The sequence below is a fragment of the Phoca vitulina genome, unplaced genomic scaffold, assembly GCF_004348235.1.
Source record: "Phoca vitulina isolate PV1807 unplaced genomic scaffold, GSC_HSeal_1.0 scaffold58, whole genome shotgun sequence".
NCBI classification, from domain to species: domain Eukaryota; kingdom Metazoa; phylum Chordata; class Mammalia; order Carnivora; family Phocidae; genus Phoca; species Phoca vitulina.
Genome location: NW_022589761.1, coordinates 3,519,183 through 3,535,815, shown reverse-complemented (window position 1 = coordinate 3,535,815; position 16,633 = coordinate 3,519,183).

Sequence of the window (16,633 nt, the reverse complement as noted above, 5' to 3'; positions counted from 1 at the left end):
TAGCTGGTGTTGGACTAGGGCTGGATGGTCTAAGATGACCTCACTCCCATAGCTGGTAGGTACTTACTGAATTCTTATAGTTTTTCAATGAATTCTCTTGAATTTTCCGATTACATCATCTACAAATAGTGATAGTATACATCTTTCTTTCTAATTTTATACTTCAAATTTTTTTTTAAAGATTTTATTTATTTATTTGAGAGAAAGAATACACAAGTGGGTGGGGGGGGGTGAGGATGGAGAAGCAGACTCCCCACTGAGCAGGGAGCCCAACACAGAGCTCGATCCAGGACCCCGAGATCATGACCTGAGCCAAAGGCAGATGCTTAATTCACTGAGCCACCCAGGCACCCCACTTAGAATTCTTTCTTTAACTAATTGCATTGGCTAGTACTGCCAAGACAGTGTTATGTAATAGGGGTGATGGGGCATCCTTGTGTTCTTCATAGCTAGTGGGAATGTCCCTAGTGTATCCCCAATATATTGATGCTAGCTTTTGGGTTGAAATTTTTTAAAAATCACATTGAGGGGCAATGGCTGGCTCAGTTGGTAGAATATGCAACTCTTGATCTCAGGGTCATGAGTTCAAGCCCCAGTTGGGAGTAGAGATGACTTAAAAATAAATAAATACATAAACTTCAAAAAATCACATTGGAAGTAGATGGCTATCTCTTTATTTCGGTGCTTATTGAGAATGGCATTCATTGAATGTATCTTTTTAGCATTTAGGAAATAGTCTTTATTTCTCCTTAGGCTCAGTGATATGAAAACAAATCACATAGTCAGAAATCTATTCACAAAATTCAAACCAATTTCCCATTTGATATTGGCTCTATTATAGAGTTTCTTCTAGAGAGCTAAGTCCAGGATGTCCAAGATCAGGGTTATAGGAGAAGTAGATGAATCTGAGTTACATTTTGGAAATAAAGCCAATGATGGATTCAATGTGGCAATGTGGGATGTGAAGGATAAAGAGGAATTAAGGATGAGTTCTGGGTTTGATCTTGAGAAATGGCTCAGACTGAGGTCACCAATAACTTTTTTTAAAGATTTGTTTATTTATGATTTTTAGATAGAGAGTGAGAGATAGCAGGGGGAGGGGCAGAGGGAGAGGAGAGAATCTCAAGCAGACTCCCCGATGAGCATAGAGCCCCATGTGGGGCTCGATCCCACAACCCTGAGATCATGACCCGAAATCAAGAGTCTGACTCTCAAATGACTGAGCCACCCACGTACCCCTACCAATAACTCTGATTGCCAGATGCAATGGGACCTTTCCCACCTTACCTAATACCAGAGGTCTGTGACTTTGCTGACCACTCTCTCAACTTTCTGTTCTGCAACTGTAGGGCTTCCTCCTTCACTGTTTCTTCTCAGTCTCTTGGTGGGCTCTTCTCCACCTGCCTAGGATGCCTAGGCTGAAACCCCCCCACCCTGGCTCTGTTCTTAGCTGCCTTCTGTCCCTGCACGGTCTCGGATAATCTCATCTCTCCCCAGGGTTCCAACTATGAGGTACCACTTGTGCTGCCTGATGGCTCCCAAACCTGTGTCTCTGGCCCTGTCTTGCTCCTGAGCTCCCAGCTGAAGATCCACTTGCCTATGGGACTTCTCCCTACATGAATCTTCTGCAGGTGTCTCGAATCCTTCAAGTCTAAAACCACACTCCTTATCTGCTTCGATTCTTGCACCAGTTCTGATGTGTGTTTTCGTCCATACCACCAAGCAATTCTTGGACACCAACTGAGCATCCTAAAATTCAACTCCATTCTGACACTATCTACCTGGACACAGCATCAGACCCCACAGGTTAAGGGCCCAATTCCACAAGATGGCCCCCTGCCCCCTTCAGATGCCAATCAAGAGTTCATGTTGTCACCTGTGCTTCTGACCAGCTGTATATCGGAGGTCCCAAGTCCCCCCTCCTTAGGTTTGATTAACTTGCTAGAGCGGCTCACAGAACGCAGAGAAGCATTTCACTTACTGGATTACCAGTTTATTATAAAAGGATATAACTCAGAAGTAGCCAGATGGAGATGATGCATAGAACAGGTAGGAGGATAGGGTGCGGAGCTTCCCCATGCCCTCTCCAGGTGCGCCACTCTCCCCAAATCTCCATTGGTTCACCAACCCAGAAGCTTCCTGAACCCCATCCTCTTAGGGTTTTAATGGTGGCTTCATTACGTAGGCAAGACTGATTAAATCATTGGCCATGGGCTTTTGCTTGAACACCCAGCCCTAACCCCTTCCCTCATCAGAGGTCAGGGGGTGGGTCTGAAAGTTCCAACCCTCTAATCTCAGGGTTGGTTCCCTTGGCAACCAGCTTCCAGCCTTTTGCGCTTCCCTAAACCACCTCATTAGCATAAAAAAAGACACCTTTATTTCTCTCTGCACTTAGGAAATTCCGAGTGTTTTAGGAGCTCCCTGGCAGGAATAGGAAGAAGACCAAATATATATTCCTCATTACAAATCACAATGTTACACCTACCTTATCCCGTATGTGATGGGGTGGGGTCACTGTATCATAGGTTCCTTTCCCTCCTTCCTTTTTCCTGATCAGGCACTAAGTTCTGAAGATTCTACCATCTCAAATCTGGTCCTTTCAGTCTCTTAGGCCCTGTCCTCTGTGTTGGGACTGACATGACAGCCTCCTACATGCTCTCTCCACTCCCTTCCTGCATTCCTAACTTCTTCGTGTTCCTCGAGTGTCTTTAAAAAAAATCTGTTGAGAAAAATTTTGTGTTATAAGAGACTCTAAGAATGAATTTTTGCTGGTAGAACAATGAGCTCGAGAACAGAACGCTGTGTCCTCATAGATCTTTATTCTGAGCACAGAAGTGTGGGGTGCCAAGTTTCCTTAGCCTTGTGACTGGTACTTTGTAGAAGTTCACATATTTTAAGAAGGATTTCGTCGGCCAAGTGCATCACGAATCACGTGCAGAACTCTCACCGGAAAGGCATTGGTCTCTGTATCTATTAGGTTGTTTGAAGTACAACCTCTAATTGGTGAGGCTGACATGCCTTGCAGTTCCATACACTGCGATCCTATACCCTCACTTGACTTTCAAGGTTAACATTTAGAAGAATTTTTTAAAAAGAATTTATTTATTTGAGAGAGAGTGAGCACGAGCTGGGGGGAGGAACAGAGGGAGAAGGAGAAGCAGACTCCCCACTGAGTAGGAAGCCCAACGCTGGGGCTTGATCCCAGTTCCCCAGGATCATGACCTGAGGTGAAGGCAGACCCCCAACCAACTGAGCCACCCAGGCACAGCTTAGGAATTTTTTATGAGAAAGTGTTATCCTGAAATAGTTTTGACTAATCACAGATACCAAGAACCACTGACATTTTGAATGACGGGGACAGGTGAGTGTCCTGAAAGGCCATCCGGGGCAGGGGGCCATGGACTTCCAGTGACTGCTGGCCTGTGGGGCTGTGCAGTGGCCTGGCAGGTGTGGGACTGGGGCAGGTGGCTGTGGGACTGAGACAGCACATTAAGGATGCCAGAGGGAGACCAATTAAGAGGACCAACCCTGGGCTTCAGGGTGAGAGTCCTAGTAGGGAAGGGAGCAGGGTCGGTAAGTTTGGGAAGGCTCAGGGAAGAGCAGGGGAGATAGAGATGCCATGAGCTCTTGTTCGCAGGGGGAATAACCTCAGTTTCTGGGAGTTCCTGAAGAGAAAAGGTGAGGGACAGTGAGAGACAGACAGACAGACAGACACAGATAGTTACCATCAAGTGTGGGAAAAGCAACAAGATTCAACAGAATGCCCACTAGGCAGATCATTTAACTGAAGTGGTCCTATCTGTGGAGTCATTCTCAAGTGGGAAAAGAAAAAGGAAAAAGAAAAAAGCATATACTATATATTTATATTATATAGTATTACATAATATAGCCACACATATCACATTGTATATGTACTATTATTGTACAGTATATACTTTACCACTTTATTTTTTTCTAAGATTTTACTTATTTATTAGAGAGAGAGAAAGCACAAGCCATGGGGAGGGGCAGAGGCAGAGGGAGAAGCAGACAGCTCCCCCAGCCCCCTCCCACAAGCAGGCAGCCCTATGGGGGGGGGATTGATCCCATGACCCCAGGATCACGACCCCAGCCAAAGGCAGATGCCCAACCAACCTGAGCCACCCAGGAGTCCCTATACTTAACCACTTTAAAACGATTCACTACATAATTTTTTTTCTTTTTCTATTTCTATATTCCTAGAAAATCACTAACATTTACTGAAGGCTCTGTGGGCCAGGCACTGCATGGTGTGATTCCCGGACCTTTATGCCTTTAATCCTACCACAGTCCCATTTTACAGATGAGAAAGTGGAGTCCAGGGAAGTTGAACAGCAGGTGATAGGAGAAGCTGGTATTACGGCTCAGCGGGCTGAGCTGTGAGCAGCTGCTCGGCACAAAGAGCTGGGCTGGTGTTGCCCTCGACCTGCTTATTGGGGAGGGGGCGGTGACCGTTGACAGCCCTGTTCATTTTCTGATGGTGATGAGTTTGAAAAAACAAATGATTCCTGGAGGTGGCTGATTGCTCTCCAGTTCTTGTGGCTGCTCGGCGGCATTTGGGGCTGTGAAGGTAAAGCCCATTGAGCAGTTGGTAACACAGTTAAGTAGCTAACAGACATTTTAAAATAAGGTGCTGAACCGTGTGTGAGACACCACATCCCCGCCCCCTGAGGAGCTTCTGATTAAAGTCACCGAGGAATCAGCTCTTGAGAGAACGCCAGTAGCCAGATCTTTTTCTCTCCATCAGGGAGCCCGAATTAGGAAACCGGACTTGAAATCACCAGAGAAATTTATAAGATTTTAATGTCTAAGAATCCGAATTAGCATGTCTCTGTCCAAAGGGTATGAAAAACTAATCTGAGCATAATTATCATATAATGTGGTACCGGGGCAGGGACCTGCAGCCGGCTGCTTGCGGTCGGAAGTTATGAACCAGGAGGGGGCGTGGGCGCGTAGCGACCCCATCAGTCAGACCCCACCCGGAGCAGCTTAGCCGAGCAGCTCGGTGGTGACCCCTGCCAGGTCTGAGAGTTCGGGGCCCTGAAGGCTGACATCCTCACAGCGGGCGGGGCCGCCCGGAGCGAGTGTGTGCTTAGAGTCCTGGAAGAAGACGCACCTTTAAAATCAGATTTGGGAGGCTCTAGGGGAGAAGGCGCATGTACACAGGAGGGGAGGGGCTGCGCTCTACCTACCTTTCGGCAGCACACCTGTTTCCCCGCTCCTCCAAGGAGCCCGCCTGTACCTTCCATTTGATTCTAAGGGGGCGGGGCCTTCTAATAGGGCGTCCATAAAGCTTCAGGATAAGTGAGTGCCTACTTGGGTGTCTAAATTCAGCTGAAGCAGTTTACATGGAATCCTGCCATGTCTGCGATGCCTTTTTTTCATTTATGTCTAAGAAGTCACACTTTTGACTTTTTATTTCGTTTCTTAAATTCCTTCGATATGACTGGCTGCCTGGTGCATATTTATGACCTTGGGTAGTTTGCTGTGGCCACACCGCACCATGCAAGCCAACAAATAAATGCAGTAGAAAAATAACATGGGAAATCCCAAAAGGTAAACAACTTGGGGGGTGGGGGGGGAGAGAAATGAGTTTAAACAAGAACTCCAGAAATTCCTTTAAGGAGAATTCACTCAGAGGAGCACCAGTATATTTGGAATATTGATGCTCATTCCTGCCAGAGAACCCTTGGCTTTTTGCTAGAAATTACATGGATTTTTATTATGGCCTTTATCAATAGACCTCTCCTTTCACCTTTGGGGAAAAAGTTACTGCCTTTCTTCAGTATCTGTGCTTTGGTTCCCATGCCTCCTGGCAAACATTTATTAAGCGCCTACTGTATGTACTGTTCCAGCTGACAACCTGGTTCGTGCTCCCAAATTTTGCCCCTCACCCTCTCCTACTTTCTTCTTCTTCCCCTCCCCACCCAGGGAGGCATCCTGGCTCCGCACAACAGCCAGCCAGCCAGACAAGTGAATCAGGCTGGGCCCTGGGAGTGGGGCTGAGGTGGGGGGGACTTGGGCTATTTCAGGACGGTCCTTGGAGCCTTGGTCTCTCTGTTCCACATTGTCCAAGAGCCGGAGTACTGCCAGTGAAGCCCACACTTCAAGTCTTCAGTTCAGAAATTTATGTTCAAATCCCTTGGGGGGGGGGGGTTGCCCCAATTAGGGTTTATCTTAAAACCAAGCATTGTATTTTTATTAAAAATATTAAAATGGGGGCGCCTGGGTGGCTCAGTCGGTTAAGTGTCAGACTCTTGATTTCGGCTCAGGTCATGATCTCGGGGTCGTGAGATCGAGCCCCACTTTGGGCTCCAGCTCAGTGGGGAGTCTGCTTCTCTCCCTCTGCTCCTTCCCCAGCAATAAATAGATAAATACATAAATAAATAAATCTTTTTAAAAAATGTATAGAATGTTAAGATGTGTCTGATGCTTAGTGTATACATTCCTCTTCTGTGTCTGTCTTTAACATGGGAAATTTCACACATACACCCAAGTTAAGAAAATATGCCCACATTTCAAGAACTATCAGCTTACAGCGGTTTGGTTTCAATTGTACCCTCTTTTCACTGGGTGTTTTGGGGGTAATCCCAGACATCATGTAATTTCATCTGTAAATATTTCAATATGTATTTCTAAAAAAGAAGGACTTGTCAGAAAATCCACAGAGCCATGATTCCATTAATCCCCTCCTGCAGTTCCTTAAGATCAAATATCTGATTAGCACATGCTCAGATGATTCAAGTGCTTTTTTAGTTCGTCCATCGTAATCGGTTTCCAGATAATGTCCATGCATTGGAGCTCACATTTGAGTTGTTCCGATTTCAACAGTGCCAACCATGGTTCCAAGTGTTTTAATGAGGATCACATTTAATCCTTAGTCCTGTGAAGTCTGTGGTATTATTATGCACCCGGTATGGAGGAGGAGACCAGGCGTGTAGTTTGTCCAGGCAGGATCCGAACCGCAGAACCTGCATGCTGAGCTTGGCATCCTTTTACTCAAGGCCCTAGTTCCTATGAGGACCCCTCTCCTACAGCCCAGTTCTCACAGGTTCCAGAAAGACCACACCCTCCCGTGCTCGCTTCTGGCCCTGGGAGTAACAGCTTCCTAACACTCCCACTGCCCCTGGGTGCTCCCCATAACCCAGCCCACACCGCTGTAAAGAGTTCATTAAACAGCTTGCCTTAAACCCTTGGAGCAGCCAGCAGGGACCACAATGGATGCAGTCACGTATGGGAAGTGCCAGGGCGCACATTCAGCTTGCTTTTGGTAGGCTCTGCGTGCCTGTTAACCAGAAACAGATTGAAGACGAAGAAGACAATAGTTGAGAAGCCATCAAAGATGAGGATGGAGAGAGCCTAGGCTGGCGTCTGTTAACCTAGTATTTAATATCCCCACATTAAAAAGAAAAAAACCGGGGCACCTGGGTGGCTCAGATGGTTAAGCGTCTGCCTTCGGCTCGGGTCATGATCCCAGGGTCCTGGGATCGAGCCCCACATCTGGCTCCTGGCTCAGTGGGGAGCCTGCTTCTCCCTCTGCCTCTCCCCCACTCATGCTCTCTCTCTCTCTGTATCTCTGTGTCTCGAATGAATAAATAAAGTCTTAAAAAAATAAAAAAATAAAAAAAAATAAAAAGAAACCTTGTTCTAATGTTATAATTACCACACTATTCATTTTGCTAGTTTATCTATTAACCACTTCATAGCTGTGTAGTGAAACAGTTGATCTAAACAACTTCTTTTTCAAAAGGTGTCTTATAACTTTAAGTACTTGTTGTACCATTTTGGAAGTGTTTGGAACACCAGTGAGGCTCTCTGTGGTACCCCTGGGAGCTGCCAGCTTCAGCCTTCCCATTGGGTTTTAATTGTCATCACAGAGGAGAATGGTTATTCTCCAGAGTTTAGACAGCTGGTCCTTGTTGAGGACATTGTCTTTGAAAGAGTTACCATGACAACCTCCCTCCTCAAGGTAAGCATTTGAGTTTTATCTAAACAAAGGACTTGGCTTTGTATTAAATTTGTCCCCACAGCAGTGTTCATCACCACATGCATGGTTTACCAGCCGCCTCCGCTCCTGGGGTATTTTTACCCTGAGATCTGGGGGCTCAGCTCATGACTGGGTGGCCGCCTCCTTGCATGTTGGACTCAGACCAGAGGCCTGGTCTCTTCCAGGAAACAAGCTCCCTCGTCCCTACGTACAGCAAGTTCTCTGTTGGCTGGATAAGGCTCGTCAAATATACCACTTCCTCTTGGAATATAGGTTCTTAGATTTGGAAAGAAAGTGTAATGCACTGGAACACACACTTGTTTTTTTGTCTCTCTCCAGCCTCCTTCTCTTCTCCCCCTTTCTCTGAGAATAGTATTTTGCTTCTTTTGGTGGACTGGTCCATTGGTTACTCAGCAGATATTCCCAGGACAGCTGTTTATCGATTGGGGGAGAAGTCACTTTCCTGCTTTCATGCTATTCACAAAATCTGGATGGATTAAAAATCTAAGCATAGTGGTACCTGGGTGGCTCAGTTGGTTAAGGGTCCGACTCTTGATTTTGGCTCAGGTCATGATCTCAGAGTCATGAGGTCAAGCTTTGGGACAGGCTCCGCACTCAGCACAGAGTCTGCTTAAGATTCTCTCCTCCCATCTGCTTCTCTCCCCTCCTGCCTACCCCCCGGCGTGCATACACACACACACAGTCTCTCTCTCACTCTAAAAAAATAAAAAATCTAAACATAAAAGAACTAAAGTAGTTGAAAGAGATAAAGAAGGATGTTTTCATAATCTGAGAGAGAGAAAGAAAAGAAATCTAAAAGCAATAGAAGAAAAGAAGGGGGGTGCACCTGGGTGCCTCAGTCGGTTGAGCATCAGAACTTGATTTTGGCTCAGGTCATGATCTCAGGGTCATGAGATTAGAGTCCCAAGTCAGGCTCCACGCTGAGCAGGGAGTCTGCTTGTCTCTTTCTCCCTCTGCCCCTACCCCTTCTCTCTCTCTCTTTAATACATCTTAAAAAAAAAAAGAAGAGGGGAATCCCAAATTTTAAAACTTATGTACACAAGCAGGTCATAAAGTTAAAAAATAAATAGCAAAATTGAAAACATACTTATGATATCTGGCAAAATGTTAATATCCATAATGTATGAAGGGCTTCTGAACATAGATAAGACAAATATAAGGTAAAAGATACTCAGTTTATGAATCAAATATGAATAAACTAGCAAAAATATGACCATCACCTCTTGGGTCAGCTTAAATGTAAAAATCTAGAGAATTTACCATCTTTGGGGATTGGTAAATGTGGCACTTTGTGTCCATTTAAAATGCCCATGACTGTCAACTCCTAAATTCCTTTCCTAATAATACAGGAATACTCTTCCAGATTGAAGATGTGTGCAAAAATGTGTGAGTGTGGAAGCATGTGTGGGTGTGTGAGAGAGAGTGTGAGAGTGTGAATCTAGCATCGCTGGTAAATTTGCTCATGGTCTCTCTCCTCCACTGGAAGCAGGGACCCTGTTGGTTCCATTCACACCTTTGTCCCCAGCGCCAGGATGGTGGGTGCCTGGCACATGGCAGGTGCTCAAATATGTGAATTAATGACTCTCAGGCAGATGCAGTTTTAAAAACTGGGGTTATGTTCTTAATCTGTGATATGCATTTGGGTCAATGTATGAATGACACAGAAGGTATGATTCATGATGATATCCATACCACTCCTACAGCTGTAGTAAATTATTGAAGCTGAAATACATAAAGCAAAAGTGGAAGAAATTCAAGAATACATTGTCTTTTTTTAAAAAAGATTTTATTTATTTATTTGACAGAGACACAGTGAGAGAGGGAACACAAGCAGGGGGAGTGGGAGAGGGAGAAGCAGGGAGCCTGATGGGGGGCTCGATCCCGGGACTCCGGGATCATGACCTGAACCGAAGGCAGACGCTTAACCGACTGAGACACCCAGGCACCCCAAGAATACGTTGTCTTAAGGAAAATCAGAGTGAGACCCTGGACCACACTGTTCTCAATCTTTGACAGGTCAAATAAGAAAGACAAAAGAATCAGCTTTGGAATCAGCGGACTTAAGAGCCACAGAACTTTGCAGCTGTGCATCATCAGATTCTCGCCTCAGGACCCTATGAAACTCCCCCGTTCCACGTGGCGGGACCCGTGCAGGGCAGTGTTCTCACAATGATGTAATAAAACTAGCAATCCATTGCACAAAGTTTATTTTAAAGATGCAGGTCCTGGAAGTTAAGCAAATAAGGCTTCTGTCAAGGGTTAACCTCTGCCAACAAGCAGTTCCGGGCTCCTTAAGAAGTTAAGAACATGAGAAGCATGGAACCCCCAAACCTAGGAGAAGAGAAGGAAGTGTTTTCATGATTAGGCAAGAAAGGATGACAATAAATGAACTAACTATTCAATCAAAAGCTGGAAAAACAATAAAAGAAAGCCAAGAAGAACACAAAAGGAACTACTGGGCACAAAATGAGAGGGCAACAGATTAGAGAAAAGAACTGGAGTAGAATTTTCCATACAGGGAATGGTTCTCCAGGAAAGATAAAAAGGAACCACATTTTGGCAATGCTAATCAAGAAACAGAAAGAGAAAACGCTGGTGATTGGGCATCAGAAGGGAGAGGAGAGGCTAGAGTGGAACCGGAGAGGTCAAAGGCTCTCTCCTGCAAGTGGATTTAAACCTCTGAGACTCTGCTCAGTCTGTGCTCTTCCTGGAAATCAAGAACATGGAAACTTGAGAGCCGTGGATGGCCATTTTCCATAAGGGTGTGGAGGGAGCCGTTCTGCCCAGAGAAGATTGCAGCAGTTGTGGGGACCGTGGGGGAGAGACAGAGACAGACAGACAGGAAGTGGCTCAGAGCGACCCCAGACAGTGGCTGCTTCTGGAGACAAAACGGTTTCTCCCATCCTTGGGCTCTCTGATACCCATTTTTCACCTTATGTTAGGATATCATTTACAAAAGATCAAATAACACAACAACAACAAAAAAGAATAGTGTCAAAGATTTTCTTTAACTCCTAATTAATGTGGGGACCAGGAAGATGCTAAAAGTGGTTCCAAGGGCATTTGAGGAACCAGGTATTTTAGGCAATTTTAATAAAGGAATGAGGGTAGGATTGCAGGTTTAGACAGTTAACTGGTTAATATCCTCCTGGGCTATACCCAGACCACCTGGGATGATTTTTTCCACCGACCAGTAATTATTTGCGTATTTAACTGAGAAAAGTCTCTAAGCTCACATCTGCCCATTCGGAGCTGTAAAATGCCCAAAGTCAATAGAAAGGCAATTAGAGGTGTGAGCACCACACTGCACTGAGCAAACCAGCAAACCCCTTTCATCTGTTTTCAACTTTGGGGTAGCTTTTGTGGTGCTGAAAAAGAAATCCCCCTTTAATCTTACCTGAGAGGAGTTTGGGTGCTCGGAGCCTACAGGTCTGGCGGGACAGAGGGGGATGCAGCAGCCGGAGCAGCCAGGCACGGAAGACTTGGTGACCCGGCACCAGCCCCGAGCCACAGGCTGCCACGGGAGCTCTGTGAGAGAGCATTCAGACAGATAGCAGTGGTTGCTAGTTCGTTATAAATTAACCAATGAAACTAACAATCGACTCGTGTATTTTAGAGTCTGCTTTGTCATTGACAACGGGGTTGGAAGTACAGTTGACCCTTGAACAACATGGAGGTTAGGGGCTCTGACCCTCATGGAGGTGAATATATATATATATATACATACACATATATATGTATAACTTGTGACTCCCCCAAAATGGAACTGCTAATAGCCTACTGTTGGCCGGAAGCCTTACCGATAGATGCACACCATCGATTAATACACAGCGTGTATGTTAGATGTATTATATATTATATTCTGATAATAAAGTCAGCTGCAGAAAAAATCATAAGGAAGAGAAACTACATTTACAGTACTGTACTGAAAAAAATCTGAGCCCAAGGGGACCCGTGCGGCTCAAACCCGCGGTGTTCATTGTTCGAGGGACAACTGTGTACACGTGTGGATGTTCTCGAAGACCACTCTGCAAGACTTCACCAGCGTGAACACACACACACGGAAATGAGTTCCGCACATATGGCCGTACGTACGTTACCTTGTCCCAGAAATCTTCATAATCATAGATGTTATTGTAGCTTACAGAGAGAACAGGGATACCGGCTGCGAACTAGTAGCAAAAATTGCTAGGGAAAACATATGAGAAAAAAGTGTGTTTGTGTTTTCCGAGATTATCTCTGATAGTCACGTCCAGTGTGGTGGCATCGTGTACCAGAGACTCTCTCTCCTGGGAAACTGGGCATTTGGGGATGGTGTCAGTTGTTAAAGGCTGCTTAAAGAAACAAACCAGCCCCAAACGCAGTGCTTAAAAACAACAGTGACTTATTCTTTCTCATAGTTCCAGGGGGTTTGCTGGGTTCAGCTGGGGGATCCTTCTGTTGGTCTCACCTGGGGTTGCTCACGTGACTATAGTTCTCTGGCAGCTGGCCGGTCCCCGACAGCCTCCTTAGGCCTCTGGGGCCTTGGTGTTGGCTGTCAGCCAGAGTTTCAATAGGTCCCGTGTCACCTGGGAGTCTAGGGAAGTCTTGCTCACCTGGTAAAAGGAGCATCCCAAGAGTCAGAAGAGGAAACTTCAAGGCATCTTCCCACCTAACCTCATATCGACTGCATTCCATTACCCAAATTTGCAAAGCCGGCCTACATCTCAGGCTGGGAAAATAGGCCTCGCCACTTGATGGGAGGAGCCACCAAGTTATATTCAAAAGGGAGCGTGGCCTCAGAAAGGCAGGCTGATTCACTGGGGGACCTTACCTGTCTCATCCACTGTAAAAGCCCAAGGCAGTTGCTGTTTCTAAGGAACAAAATGGAACAGGCATTAGGCACTTACGCTACCTACTTAATTCAGACAGGGCCACACATACGGGAGGGTTTTAATAAACATTGACTGTACTGCACCGGACTGAATGAATGTAGACCCCAAGTGAGTGTTTCTTCTCGTTTTGTAACCTTCAGAACCTTAGCTTTCCCTGACTCAATGGGCCACAAGCCCTGGAAAAGGTATTTAAAGGAGTGGGTAAAACCCTTTGCAGAATTTTTCATTATACTTAATTTTAACAAATAGTATATATCCCAGCTAATGAATATTTCAGTCTTTCACATATGAACCAAAAATGTAATTATGGATTTGATTTTCCCGACGTTTGCTGCCTGCAGTAGTCAGTGATCACAAATCGCATTAAATGAAAGGTGAACTCCATTATAGTATCTGCAAAATGGAGCTTAATAAGTTTTGTAATTATGGGGCAAATCTATGCAAATTGCAATTTTTATTAGGCAATTTTCCATCTTCATCTAGGCTCTAATAGTCTATTAGACTGGTGGCAGTTCGGTGCTATTAAGGAAGTTCTTTAACTTCCTTTCTGTTTGGTTCCTTATAATGAAGAAATTGCATTTTGGGGTAAAATGGTCACAGGCCTGATTTACTTATCTTTTCAATCTTATTACAAAGAGGGAACTGAATTCTCTGTTAATTATTCAGCTAAAACTCTATAGAGCCAATTTCTGTCCATCTTATATACAGACTAAGAACTTAAGAGAATTTTATGCAAAAAAAAAAAAAAATCTTACAATCAAGGACTTTTCCATTTATTGTTCCATGTTGGGATGTTGGCCAAAAGAAAAGGAGTCAATTTCAAAATCTTTACCGGATCAGTTTTTCATCCTAGAAGTGTTGTTTCACCCCTTTGGTGATTATGAAGCTATAGATCCTTTTCTAAAGGAATTCAAAGTTGGGAATTCAAAGTTGACACCTAAAGTTAACCATCATGCTACCCTTTTCTGTACCATTTTATGGTTGTGCTAAGGTTTTTTGATACGTCAGACCCAGTAATTCTATGTTTAGCAAATCATCAGGTTTTACTGTCATATGTTTAAAAAATTTTTTGTCGTATGTTTTTCCATCGTGATTCGATGAGAAGGAAATGGCCCTGTGTCACTGTTAGGAAAAAACCTTCTGGAAGGTTCTTCCAGGTGGCTTGGGTATTTCTATATGCAGGATGGGAGGTGATTTTGCTCCATGTTCAGTTCAAGATTTACAGCGTGAACCTGGTCTAGAAACAGAGGACGTGGCAGATGGTGCCCACAGGGGGTCACCCCCAATGCAGCAGAACTCACCTGACAGGCACAGGGACATGCATACTCTTGGTTTACCTTTCAGAACGTTCTGTGCCAGGGGCTGCTGTCTCCGTAGCGCTTTAGGCCTTGGGTATAGCTATCTTGTCCAACAGGCGACTTTGCATGCCATGCATCTCAGCCTTGTGGCAGGTGCCAACAACCCTCCCTGGGTGGGGTGGGGGCTCCCAAGGAAATGCTGATCCGGGCTTCCTTGGGATCGGGGATCCAAGAGAATTATTAAATTCTGCAGTATCCATATCGTTCCCTCTCACAAGCTACGACTCTTGACAGCTTTTATTTCCCCCTTCCTCTCCTGTTAAGGTCATAGGGAATGTTAATTTGTTAATTGAGACTTTACATATTAGTATCTTTCTTCAGTAATGAGTTCATTAATTTTCAGATGGTCTAAAATTTCACCAGTGAATTCTACCAAACATTTAAAAAGAAATAATACCAATTTTCAACATTCTTTTCCAGAATATAGAAGCAGTGGGGACACTTAGTAATTCATTCAGTGAAGCCAGCATTAACTTAATATCAAAACCAGTTGAGACATCACAATGCGGGAAAACTAAAGGTCAATAGCTCTCATGCTCAGAGACACAAAAATCCGTCACAAAATATTAGCAGATCAAATTCAGTAATAAATTAAAAAATACCATACACCACAACCAAGTGGGGGTTATTCCAGGTATGCAAGGCTAGTTCTGCATTTGAAAGTAAAACAAATGATATTTACCATATCAACAGTCTAAAGAAAAAAAATCATGTGATCATATTCACTGGTACAGAAAAAACATTTGACAAAATCTAACACCCATTCATGATCAAAATTCTCAGCAAACTAGGAATAGAGGGAGAACTTCCACAACTTGGTGAAAAACATCTACAAAAAAACCTACAGATATGATGATACTTGTGACACTGGAGAGACTGGACACTTTCCCTCTGAAACTGGGAACAAGGCAAGAGTGTCTTGTTCATCACTCTTATTCAACAGCATATTAGAAGTCCTAGCTAGGGATGCCTGGGTGGCTCAGTCGGTGAAGCATCTATCTTTGGCTCAGGTCATGATCCTGGGGTCCTGGGATCGCCCCACATCGGGCTCCCTGCTCAGCGGGGAGCCTGCTTCTCCCTCTCCCTCTGCTCCTCCCCCAGCTCATGCTCTCTCTCTCTGTGTCAAATAAATAAATAAAATCTTAAAAAGAATAAAAAAAAGAAGTCCTAGCTAGTATGCAGTAAGATGAAAACAAAGTATACAGATTGGAAAGGAAGATAGAAGTTCATCTTTATTCACAGATGATATGATTGTCTATGTAGACAATCCTACAGAATTTATAAGAAACAAAGTAAAGCAACATAAACTTACCATACCATCCAGCAGTCATGTTCCTAGGTGTTTACCCAACTGACTTCAAAACTTATGTTCACACACAGGCTTGCATACTAAGATTTATAGCAGTTGTAATCATAATCACCTAAAACTGGAAGCAAGCCCAATGGAATACTTTCTTTTTTAAGTTTTTCTTATTTTGTTATTTTTAATGTTTAAGTAGGCGCTATGTGTTGCCCCCGGACCCGGGGCTTGAACTCACCACGACCCTGAGCTCAAGACCTGAGCTAAGACCAAGAGTTGAATGCTTACCCAACTGGGCCCAACCCAGGCACCCCCAAATGGAATACTTTCTATTCACCAATAAAAAGGAATGTAACATCAAGCCACACAAAACTACGGCTGAATCTTAGACACTTATCGTTAAATGAAAGAAGCCAATCTGAAAAGGTACACACTGTATGATCCCAAGTACATGACGTTCTGAAAAAGGCAAAACTATAAGAATGATAAGCAGGCCAGTGGTTGCCGGGCTTTGAGTGGGGTTTGACTAGGGGGATGGTTGAGGGTGTGAATGTATTCTTTGTGGCGCCCTCATGGTGAAGGTGGGTACACGACACTCTGCATTTATCGAAACCATCCAGTAGCGGTTTCTGTGCCCTTTGAAAGTTGAAAAGCACAGGTTTACCATGACCCACATCCTCAGAGCGCCTCGCTCCTCTTTTGGGGCCCCAGGACAGAGGGAGAGGGGCTCTGTCCCAGCAGTCGGCTGTCACATCCCTCCGATCTCTGCCACCAGCCTCCCCACCCCCCAGTTTGGGTCACAGGCACATCAAAGACAGGACCCCTTCCGTTGCTCTGTCTCTAAGCCAACCTGCGCTTCTTAGAACTCTGGCACAGGGGAAAGCTGGTTGCCGTGTAAGAAGTCCAACGACTCAGGGACCACCGTACTGTGAGAAAGCCCAAATTGGGCATGTGGAGGGGCCACTCGGAGAGAGAGGCGCCCCGCCAGCCCCTCGCTGTCGTAACCATCCTGGCCCAGGGACCAGACGTGTGAGTGAAGAAGCTCTCACATGAAGCCAGCCCTGGCCATCACTTC